The 11,875-nt window shown below is 42.3% G+C and overlaps 1 protein-coding gene across 3 annotated transcripts in view; it reads left to right on the forward strand.

Moving 5' to 3' along the window:
* SULF1 (sulfatase 1) overlaps positions 1–11,875 on the forward strand; it is a 125,686-nt gene continuing 113,811 nt past the window's right edge. For 2 of the 3 annotated variants that reach the window (XM_090137686.1, XM_090137685.1), the window contains exons 1-2: positions 2–478; positions 1,499–1,626. The gene's annotated coding sequence lies outside the window, so the exon portion shown is untranslated. Of the gene's footprint in view, positions 479–1,498; positions 1,627–11,875 lie in introns of all 3 variants that reach the window. The other variant, XM_031604862.2, reaches the window with a different exon arrangement.

Raw genomic sequence — 11,875 nt, forward strand, 5'->3', positions numbered from 1 at the left:
CCCGGCGGTCCCTTGGGAAAACCGGGTGTCGCGAGCAGGAACACGAGCGGCCACCGGGCTAATCCGCTCCTCCACCTTCCCGCTAGTACCTCCCCCTTCTGCTGCTTTCTTCAATAGCAGCCCTTTCTCCAAATCTCAGGTTACTTCGCTAAAGAGTTCTCAGCCCTATAGTTCCAGCCCTTGTCTCTGCCTCCAGCTCCTTAAGAGCCACCCAGCCCCAGCGATCGGATTGGGCAGCCCGCCTTGACACACCACTGTGCTGAGTGCTTGAGGACGTGTTTCAACAGATGGTTGGGGTTAGTGTGTGTCATCACACTCGAGTGGGGATTAGGGCAGAGAGGCAGCCCGGCTGGAGCTGTGTGGTCTTCCCCAAGTGGGAGCTGCGAGCAAACGAAGAACCACCTAGCTTTGGGGAAGAAGAGGGAGGAACTCAATCCAGCAGCTCAGAGGGGAAATAAAAACCCCACACTTTATTCAGGTAAAGTAACACGCACCTCCTGCTTTTTTTTTTTTTTTCCCCCTTTCTTTCTTTCTTCCTTTTTTTTTTTTTTTTTTTTTCCCTTCTCTCTTTTCCTTTCTCCTTCCCTTGGAGGAATGCTAGCACGGCACACTTGTCAGAGCCAGTTGTGCTGCCTTCTCAGTGCTGCTGTTGTGCGGCTGACAGATAGCAGCTCGCACAGCCCGATGCTCGCTGCCCGCAGAGCTCACGCCCGGGTCCCGCTGCGGAAGGTGCGCGTTGTGAAAGCTGTCCCGGAGCTCTGCTCTTCCCGCACACACGTGCGGACCCCCGGTGCTGCGAGGTCGGGCGGTAGGGGAGTGGGGGGAGAGATGGATTGCAACTTAGGGTTTGTTCGGCTTGGAGATATTCGAGCAGGGCAGCAGCCCGTCTGAGGCTCAGCTGCGAGGCAGAGTGTTTGGAAAGTGCGTTTGAGATGTCTGTAAAGTTTGAGGAGTCCTTTATAGAGAGCTGGCGGGGGTTTCTCCTGGTCGGTTTGGTTTCCACATGGGCGTAAAGTCGGAAGAAAATCGGGAAAGTAAGGAGAAGGCAGCGCACAGGGTAATGCTGCAGCAGGGCAGATGGATGTAATTCATTTGCAGATTTGTCTGTGGAAGTTTTACAAGTCATTGCAAACTAAGTAGCATCCCTAGAATGGATCATTAAAGTCTCACTGTATGGATTCTTAACAAGCAACCTGCAGTGTTAATTAAATATAAGGGGAAAAAATGATGTTTGAGAAGGGAGAGGGGGAGAAATGCAATGAGAATTTAGTTAGGGAAGCACTCTGCTATCATTTTCATTGAAATTAACTGCTAAGTTCATTGATGTCTGCACAGGGGAAGCCCAGCAACTGAGGCGAGAAGTCAGAAATGCTATCCCTGGACTATGTCAACTTTTAGAGTGTTAGGATGCTCTCGTTGCTTTACTCTGAATTACTAGAGGATGGGCTTTTTGTCTTTTAAGATAAATAATGTACTGTGTCTGTGTCTTCCTGTGCAGAGCAACAACCTGATTTGTTTCTTCGCGCTGTAACAGATCTTCACACTGACTCGCACATACCTGTGTGCCTATGAGTTACTGGCCTCCTACTTGTGAAGGAAATCTCACACTCTCCTCACCGCTTACAGGTGAGATTTTCTATAAATAATGCTGTATATAATGTGTGCTGAAATGAGATCTGTGCAGTAGGCTGAGCAAGGGGATTTATAGCTGGTGCTTTGGGATTTTGGCATTCAGCTGTGTAGCGATGCCCATAAAACCGTGTTTCAAGTTGCACATGGAGTTTTGTCTCAAACCAACTTTTTCTCTTTGGCCCCTTTACAGATTGATCTTAGTCTGTATATTCAGATGCACTCTTTGGTAAGCGAGTAGCCACAGAAGACACCCACAGCAGTTCCAAACAATAATTTAAATCCTTAATGAGGCTGCATGACTAGATCAATACTTATGTGCAAAAAACTTGACCATTTTGATTTTTTTCTCAGTCTACTCGTTATCACTGGAAAAAGTGATGAAAACTTTACAAGCTTAAAAAAAAAAAAAAAAAAAAAAAAAAAACCTGAAAAACAACCAACCAAGCCCCCTCTCTGTGACTCTGCATTAAAGCCTTTTATGCCATGTGCATTGAAACAGCTGTGGTATAATTCCTACAGTATTTCTTCAGGGTGTCTCATACACTACACTTTCCACAGAAGAAAGCATGAAATAAGTCTCTCATTTGAACAGCAGGAACTGTGAATCACTTAAAGAATCTATGACACTCAATTTAGATAAATGATATTGAGTATTCCTTAGCAGAGTCTGTTGTCACAGCACAAGGGGAAGTGATTTCAAACTAAAAGAGTAAAGACTGAATATGGGGAAGAAGATCTTTACAATAAGAGTGAGGTGAGGCCCTGGACCATGTTTCCCTCTTCCCAGCCTGTCTGTGAGAAGCCCATAAGCCAGCTGCAGCACACAGTGCTTCAGCCATCCAAGCAGAATAAGGTGAGCACTGCAGTGCTGTGAGATGTTCAGCCTGTGCTGTCAAAGCCCTCTCTATGGGCACTATCAGGCCATAGATCATATAATCTATAGGAAAACGTATTTTTTCCAGAAACTGAGTGTCTAACTGCATGTGCCCATCATGTAAATGCTTCAATAAGAAAAAATAACCCAACAACAAAGTTTCTCTAGCACTGCCAGAAAATTCTACCGAGAACTAGGAACAGCAAATCATGTTTTTCCTTCCTTATAATGATGGGGCTGTTTAAAAGACAATGCCCACAGGGCAGTCCAGCTTCTTGTCAAAATGTAATCTACTGTTCCAGATGGTAAACATTCAAAGACATATTTATGGTGACTTCTACATACCTGCCTTTGACATTGGCTTTTTTTTTCTTCCCTGAGAGCACTTGTGCTGGGTACACACATGAAGTTCCCATTAGCATCCCGGCAGCTGTAAAAGTGTTCAAAACTCTCAGAGATGTTCCTCACGGTGAGATAAAAGTAATCTGAGGGAGAGATCTGAGACCGGTGCGACTTCAGGACATCCGTGATAAGCTCAAAGTTAGAAATTCCAGGGGAACAAAAAAAATCCATAAGCCACTGCATGAAAGCTGTAAGATGTTCTTGTTGTGGCTAATTCATCTCTGTTTGATAGGGAATGCTGAACATACCAGGCATGTCTGTACTATCAACTGCGTTTGTGATGTGAGGGAATCTGCACTGCACAAAATGTGGTGGGTTTGTTTTTCCCCCACGTATCCCCTCCACTCCCAGATAGTGGAATCACAGCATCATAGATTGGCTGAGGTTGGGGGGGGGCCTTAAAGATCATGGAGCTCCAGTCCCCTGCTGTGGGTACTGGTGACCAGATTGGTATTGATCATCTTCATAGTTTAAGTGACACCTTTTTTTTCCCCCACTGCTCCAAACAGTGAGACAGAGCTCAAGAAAACGTTTTCCAGTCTGAGTGTGTTCTGCTCTGAATTGTCTTAATTATGTGTCAGTTTATTGCTTGTCAGGGGCTTCCTCTTCTTAGCACGTTATAATCAAGGTGGGTGAGCTTGTTCTGTTGTATTGCACGACTTCAGTTTCTCCTGCTTGGCATGGCTTTTTGGCTTTTCACTGAATTTGTCTCAGTTTCAAAAGAAAAAATATAATTATGATTGGTGTAATATAACCTTTAAAAAAAAAAAAAAAGGTAAGTTTCCAAATGGCATGTGAATACATCTTCAGAAAGTAGGCTAGATGAGAGGTCGTTAGGGATAAATACATGTAGGGAGCCTGAAGTGTCCCAGAGATGGCAAGGATCAGTGTGAAAATTATAGTAATTGGAACTGATAAAAACAGTTTATTAAAAACGTTGTGATGTGAGGGACAGCATTTCCAAATGTGGAAGACATTAGAAAAGCCCGCCCCATTCGGTGGATGTTAAATAGAGATGGAAAAAATTGTTTTGAAAGATTTCCAAATTCTGTTCTACCGAGGTCACTTTATTGCGGCCTATTTGGTGGTTTGCAGTTGATTATCTAGCTTTGTTTAACTTACGTGCCTCATTTGGTGTTAGGTGTTGGTTCGTGCAGTTCGAGTGCTGTGTAACAGCAGGCTCGCTCTCATCCGGGAAGGCCAGACATTGGTCTGGGTGTGATGAGAGCACTGGCCTCCATGATTTCCTCCACTTTAGAAAGGGCTTTGGGGATTTGTGTTTGAGTGGGAAGGCAGACTGATGTGATAACAATTGAGAAAGAGCCTTTCTGAGTGCCCTGAGAGCCGCAGCCTTCAACAGAGAAGGGGGTCCCGTGACAGCTCTGCAGTGACACAGACAGAATCCAATTAGTGGCCACTCCTGCTGGTGATACAAGATCAGTCCTAAAAATTATCCACCATTGCCACCCTCATTGTAATCCCATCCATGATACCGATAATGGGATCATGAGTGTGTTTTCGGAAGGCCTGTTTAAATTTTAACCACTATCTGAGGAGGTTTTGAGGATGTGAGATTAAAGGCACTGAATGGTGCAGCTCACACAGAGCTACGTGACGTGCATGTCACCCTGCAGCAGCTTCTCCCGTGTTATATTTTCTCAGCACCTCAAACACAGAGCTACAGAGCTGGGTGTCAGGGGTGGATGTACATGGTGAGTATTCCATTGAGTCACACATCTCTGCGATGCAGTTACCTGTGGACCTCCACAGCTACAAGTATGAAACACAGCAGGAGATGGGAGATGACACCCATCTTTCGTTGTGCTCCTGCAGTGGCAGCAAGTCAGCTTGTTTCTTCCTTAAACAAGTCCTAAACCATCATTCTCTGCCTTCACAGCTGGACAGCAACCTATTATTTGCTTCCCCACTGCCTTTTTTTTTTTCATCTTTCACTTTTTTTGCTGCAACACATTCTTATCTAGGCTTTCCCTACCTTCTCTGTTTCCATATGATCAGAGTCGCTCTCTGCTTAGTCTTGGCAAGTGGTGCACAGTAGATAGCATACAGTGTATGCTTGTAGGACACCCTAAAATGGAACAACTCCTAATGCCTCCACCGGTGTTACCTCAGAGTGCAGCACAATAATGTCTGAATTGCCAAACCAGACAGCTTTTATCCTGTAGCAGAATCATTTTAACATCTTTTAGGCATGTCATTATAATCCTTTTGAGAGCCTAAGATCTTTCCCTGGTAAGATGAATTCCTTTTTAATTTTTGGTGTCATATGACCTTTATTTTCTGAGGAAAAGTAGTATTCAATTCACCTTTTGGTTTGTGCAGAGCCCACAGCTGTTTTGGTATCAGTTATTTCCCAGAACTTTAATTTCCCCTTTCAGAAACTGTTTAAAAGCTTTGGTGAAGTTTTTCTTGCAGTGAGTGCTCTATCAGTGTTGGAGCTTTGAGCCTTCCTGGTCTTAGCCATCACTGGCAGATTGATTCCAGTGAAACATTTCAGTAATAGATGAGCTCTTTAGCCAGGAGTTCTTCACTACTTTCTTAACATTTTGCTTTGAATTATTTTATAGCAAAAAATTGACTCACTGTTATCTTGTAATTGTTATTTTTCCCTACAGAGACAGTAGTACAGGTGAAACTTGAAACTGTTTTTTTCCACCACATTTGTCACAGACCAGTGTGATAATACCATTGCTTATTCTGGAAGATTGCTAGACTGTGGTTCTGTGCTGTTTAGTAGAGCAGTGCTAGATTTTTCACAGAATAATTCACAGAGATTCTAAATGAAAGCAAAACACTGAAAATCAATCATTTCATGTTTGGTTTAAAAAAAAAATTTCTCCTGATGTTGTTTTAGAATAATTATGGCATTCCATGTTGCCATTTCTCTATGATGTGACTCTACTGCATCCTACCAAGGAGAGATGCTGGTCCACAGCAGCTGTATTTTTGTGGTGCTTCCCAGGAGGTGAAGTCTGTTTGGAAAACCCACAGAGAAAACGGGGAAACCTTTGGCACAAGAGTTCTGGAGAATAAATATAACAGGGAGCTGAAAAGAGGGATTGTTTTTCTGAAAAGCATCCATAAAAACAGAACAGTGGTCTGTTCCAGTATTGTAATTGCAATGCGCCGAGATGTTCATTATTCTAGCGTGTGCACTGTTTTGTCTGTTTTCACTTACAAAGAGAAAAGTGTGTTACCGAGCCCATAAATGTCTGCAGAACTGCCAAGTTCCCTGACTTTAATCAGTAGGCTCGTGATATTTAGCCTCCTTTGTAAAGCGTCGAGTGTTAGGGTTAAGATCTTACTTGAGAAGTTCACATCTCTCCTTTCTGATTTTTAAATTTAATCCCTGCAGTTGCTGAGGAAGCTGACATGCACGCAGCTCCAGAAAAGCGGAGAAAATTAACAGGAATCCCAAATCTTGCTATGTGAACAAAGTGGGTTTGTGTTCATTATGCATGGTGATTAAAAAAATTACCTGAGGTTTGCCGTAATCAAATTCCCCTTGGTATTTCTGATCATTTGTCTGATAATTCCCATTTGGTACAGAGGTTTTATCGCAGCAGAGGGCGAGGCTCCTTGTCTACGCTTGTTGCCCTGGAGAAAGCCATCCTCAATTCTCCCATCCTCTGCCTGCAGGTGTGTGTTCCCTTCTCCTCCTTTGTGCCAGGTCTGGCGCCTGACTCACCACCCCATGAGCTCACTGAATCATTGGGAAACTGCTTTTGCTGCTGGTTTGGTGAGCTGATTCAGCTCAGCAAGCAGACAGCTCAGCATCCAAGCAGAAGCTGGTGGCTTGGGGTGAAGGGCAGAAACTTGAGGGGTGTGAGACCATACCTGGTGACTCTCACTCTGTGTACTGGGACACTGCATCTGACTGTGGGAGAATGCCTGATAACAGACATGTGCCAGCATGGTGATGTGCAGAAGGCTTGATGTGCATGCTTTTAATGAAACCATATTCATTTTGCAGAAAATTGCTGCAGAGTGACTCAGAAGATAGAAAGACCCTGCTTACATTTTTTTGACATTTTAAATAGACAAATAATCTTCGGAGAGAAATTAATACGAAGTATATGGATAAAAGGGCAAATAAATGCAAACACTTGCCTAAGTACTGCTTTAAAAGGATTAATGAGATGCTGAGGGGGGGATCCAGTGTGCATGGCTAGGGCATTTGAGGTGCTTCTGAATGTTAAATACTTATAAAGCAGCCACCTAAAGGCAGGCACTCTCTCTAATCAGTGAGTAGAGTCCCTCTGAAAGGCCTTTAGGCATTTCAGTTAGGCTGACAGGATTTCCTTTTAGAAACCTTCAAAGACACCTGCTTCTTTCCATTGTATGTGGAGGGAATGGAGCTTGCCCACTTATTTTTACCAGGATTGCTTAGGAGCTTAAGCTGGAGGGACTTGATATCACCTTGAGTTAGTTGGTTGATCCACAGGTGAGTGATAATATGGATAAACATTGTCTGTGTTTGAAACAGCTGTGGTATAATTCCTACAGTATTTCTTCAGGGTGTCTCATACACTACACTTTCCACAGAAGAAAGCATGAAATAAGTCTCTCATTTGAACAGCAGGAACTGTGAATCACTTAAAGAATCTATGACACTCAATTTAGATAAATGATATTGAGTATTCCTTAGCAGAGTCTGTTGTCACAGCACAAGGGGAAGTGATTTCAAACTAAAAGAGTAAAGACTGAATATGGGGAAGAAGATCTTTACAATAAGAGTGAGGTGAGGCCCTGGAGCATGTTGTCTGGAGATGTGGTGGATACCCCATCCCTGGAGACCTTCAAGGTCTGGACAGGACGTTGAGCAACATGATAGAACTCGCTGTTCATTGCAGGAGAGTTGGACTAAGTGGCCTTTAAAGGTTCCTTCCAACTCAAATGATTCTCTGATTTACTGGCCACAGCAATGGAACTCAGAACTTATCCAAGGTGTCATCAGCTTCTGTAATGGGCTATGCTGACAAGAAAAATGTGCAGCTTTTACTTTATAAATTATTAAGGTTGCAGAAAAATGTTTAAAAAATTGCCCACTATTGTTACTTAAAGGAATGACCGAAGACTGTGGGATGGATGAAGTTGAGGGGAATCAGACATGTTACTGGGGCCTGCAAGCACTAATGGTATCATGAGGAATAGTAGATGGTCTTACAGGTCTTATATCTTTGCCTGATGTGGGACAAAAAATGGAAGAAAGACAATGAAAATCTTAAAAGGCCCTGTATCCATATTTCTGGATGTAGCTATGCTTACTCTTTTGAGGGTTACCACCCACTGACTTGACTGCTTTAAGGCATGCTAGTCAAAAATTAAAAAACAGTAGTGCAATAGTAAACAGAACATGCTGTAAATAATCAACACAGGATACCTTTTAACTGTTGCTTTTTCCAAGGACTGCAGAAATACTAATGATAGCAGATTTTAGAGTAGTATTTGGGTTTTGGTAACTTGCTAGCGATAAGAAAGTATGCATTAAGTCAAGCTACTCAGTCATTTTTAGCAAAAATTCCCCTGGTGTCATTCCTCACTATTTTAGTGAATAAAATAGCTGTAACATCTGAATTTGTGAATGTATCTCTCATAAAACACATGAATTTACCTTGGATTGTTGTAATCTATTTTACATCTAGAGCCAATTTATGAACTGAGACTGTAACATTATCTGTTTGGCCACAGTTGTGTAGGATTTAGGGAGACCGTTACCATAGTTAGACCAGTAAAAATGTTCTGAAGCTAACCCATGTTTATCTTCCAGGCATTCCAGTAGTTTCTTTTATCTCTGTATCTGTAGAAGGTCAGCATTTCTTATCTCACTGTAAACTTCAATCTATTGCTGGCATATAGGCTCACAGAGCAAGATTTCCTATACTCTGCTGCTCTGCAAACTCCATTTCTAAAAGCAAAAGGTTGCTGAGTTAGTTTCTTGATCTTCTTGGTATGAAGAATAGAGGAGAATGGAGGAGAATTCTTCTAATGTAGTATAACTGTATCTCAACAAACAGGTCCATGTTACAGGAACTCATTTTAGTGTTGCATTCTGTGGGTACTTTCCATATAAAAAGCTGTCTGTCAAATCCTGTGAATCCTTTTGGGTGTTGCCAGGGTGGACTGGAAAAACTAGGTAAAAGAAGGGCCTCGTTAGCTAGAACTGAAGTCCATGCTGTCTTGGATGTTGTACAAGTATATCATGAGACTGTCCATTTTGACAATGTTAGGGGCACATATTTAAGCCTGGAGAATTCACCACCATTCTGGCAGCTGTGCAGCATGAGTAGCGTGAGAAAACCACATGTGCTTTGTGTATTTCTCCTTTGGTGTGACATAAAAGAATCATTGATTAGTATCAGAAACCTATGGAGTTGTTGGAGGTAATCACATGCTGAGGAGTCTGAACACATCCCTGTGTGCTGACTGATTCTGTGATCATACTCAGGAGTGTACCACACTGCTGACTTGGTGCTGCTTCTCCCTTGTGCCCTGGTATAGCTGTTTTCTACATTTTCTGCACCAGCAACTCCAGGATGAGTAATGCTTCTCCTGAGAACTGTCTACTTCTCTCCTCTCCTGCTGATTGCTAGTGGAAGTGCATGTACACAGTTCTAGGGTTCTGGTGCAAAGTACAGTGCAGAGCAGCCCTTTAATTTGCCAAAGGAATATTTGCCCTTCAGTCAGAGACAGTTCAGACGCTGAGCAACATGTTTTACATTTATTGCACTAATACTGCTCTACTCCAAAGCCTTAACTGAACACCGGTGCTACCACGACAGCAGAAAAGAAACACAAACGTGGAGCACCAGTGTGTTGAATCTAGTAGCTGTGAGCTATTCACTGGGGTTTTTTAGTATTCAGCCACCTACAGCTGCCAGAACTGCCACTTCCCTAGCCTGCAACAGAAGAATGTGCTGGGCTTTTCAGTTTGGAATTGATCTCAGTAATGCGTCTGGGTATTTATGGGTCCCGGTGTTTTTGAAGTCATACCTTGCTGTCAAACAACTCATCTTTAAAAAAGCTATTGCAGTTAGTTTGGATGAGAGCATAACACTGGGCAGTGCACATCACCAAGAACGCCTCATCTCAGTCTTCCAGACACCTTGCTGAGTCACATCTGGCATGGAATGAGGAGCCCTTGTCTCTGTCCTTATCTTCAAAGCTCTGCGTGGGCCACTCATTGTTTGAAGAAGATTTTGCCCTGCTTTGTCATGAATCATTGGCATCTACACTTTATAGGAACTATGTTATTGTATAGTGGAGGATAAAATTTCAAGTGGGCAAAAATTGCCATTCTGAGCCTACAGATAAAAGCATCTCCAATGAGTCTGTATGAATAGGCAACTTCTAAAATAGACAAAGTTGGAATTTGAATCATGGCTGGTAGATCCCTCCAGGGAATATTAACCCAATTTGTCAAGTAGAAGATGGAAGGAAAACCCATACTCTCCCCTTGGTAGTTTGTCAGCTTCTTGCACACTGGATATATTGAGTTGAGGTATACCTATTTCTTCTTTCAGAAGATATCCTGAGTGCAAGTGTTGCATAATCAAACACTTCAAGGCATTTACCATGTACTAGATCTTACTGTGTAATACCTACCTTTTAGCTGCTGTAATGAACATGGGTAGCTGATAGTTTTAAAGAGGAACTAGTCTGTTTTATCGGTAATTTGGAGCTACAGCTAAATACCTTGATTTCAGTCCTACTTTTTTGTAGTGCTGGAAGAAAATTCTTTCCTCCTTAGAAGCCTTGTAAAATAAACGTCTTCTACTATGGCTAAAGCCATATACACCCTGGGAACTGTTCAGTTTACAGTACATGGGATGGAAGATTGCCTTGGGCACACACGTTATGTGATTTGCAAAGGCTGGAGGTATTACTTCTGCTGTTTCTCTTGCATCCTTCATATTTGTATTCATTTTGTATACAGTACATACACTGTTTTCCATTTATTCTCTTATTTTTGTTTCTCCTACTTAAAGTCCTTATGCTCAGTGCTGTCAGGGAGCTGTTTTAAATGAAAATGTGGAATAGTTTTAATGAATTAAAGCTGAAAGAATGTGAGCTTAATATTTTACATTTTAGACCTTTTCCTTGGTGAAAGTTAAGTGGGAAAAATTTTGGCTGCAATCTTTCTAGCTTAAGCAGAAAGACTTTCCATAGTTCAGGTTTACATTCTCTGCTATGGACATTCAGTTTTCCTGAATCAAAATTGTTAAACTGAAATGAATAGCTCATGGCAATAATGATGAAGTATCAAGCCTTCATCTCTCATGTCTCTAGCTCTATTTTGCTAGTGATGATTTTGCCAGTTCTGTTGCAAGCACTGAACAAATCTCAGCAGCAAAGCTCAGTTTGGTTAATGGGTTTCTTGCAAGCATTTTCCTTATTGGTATTAAGAACAGATGTAAAGAATTCTTACATTTGCACTGTATGAACATAGATTTCATTGCTTCTGCAAAAACCTAGAAACGTTGCCACATTTTTCATCTGTATCAGGGCACCTTTTGTGCCTGCTGTAACATACATGGGGTGAGACAGATTGTTTTCAACTACTGAGGATGCTGTTTGCCTGTCCCGCTTGCTTCAAAATCCTTTGGCAGTATGCCTGTGAAAGAGCTTCAGAGGATCGATGTCCTCAGGGCACTGCTGCCTTTAATGGAAAGGTTGTCGTATTCTTCAGCTGTCAGACTCTTGAGAGGGAAAGAGTGAGGTCTAAATCTCTCTCTTGCCCTCATGCCAGTAGTACCTATTGCAAATTATTTTAGTTTGAGATGTCTCCATTTGTTATGCCACAGCAAATTCTGCTTGACAGCATGCAGAGACAGTGGTAAGAGCTGAATGAAAGCCATTCTTCAACCTCAAATTTTATATTGGTTTAATTCTCAATTTAATCATGCCACTTTTTCCCTCGTAGAGTGCAATCACTATTTTAGCCCTATG

This window comes from Phasianus colchicus, chromosome 3 (genome assembly GCF_987193195.1).
Source record: "Phasianus colchicus chromosome 3, bPhaCol1.hap1.1, whole genome shotgun sequence".
Classification (NCBI taxonomy): domain Eukaryota; kingdom Metazoa; phylum Chordata; class Aves; order Galliformes; family Phasianidae; genus Phasianus; species Phasianus colchicus.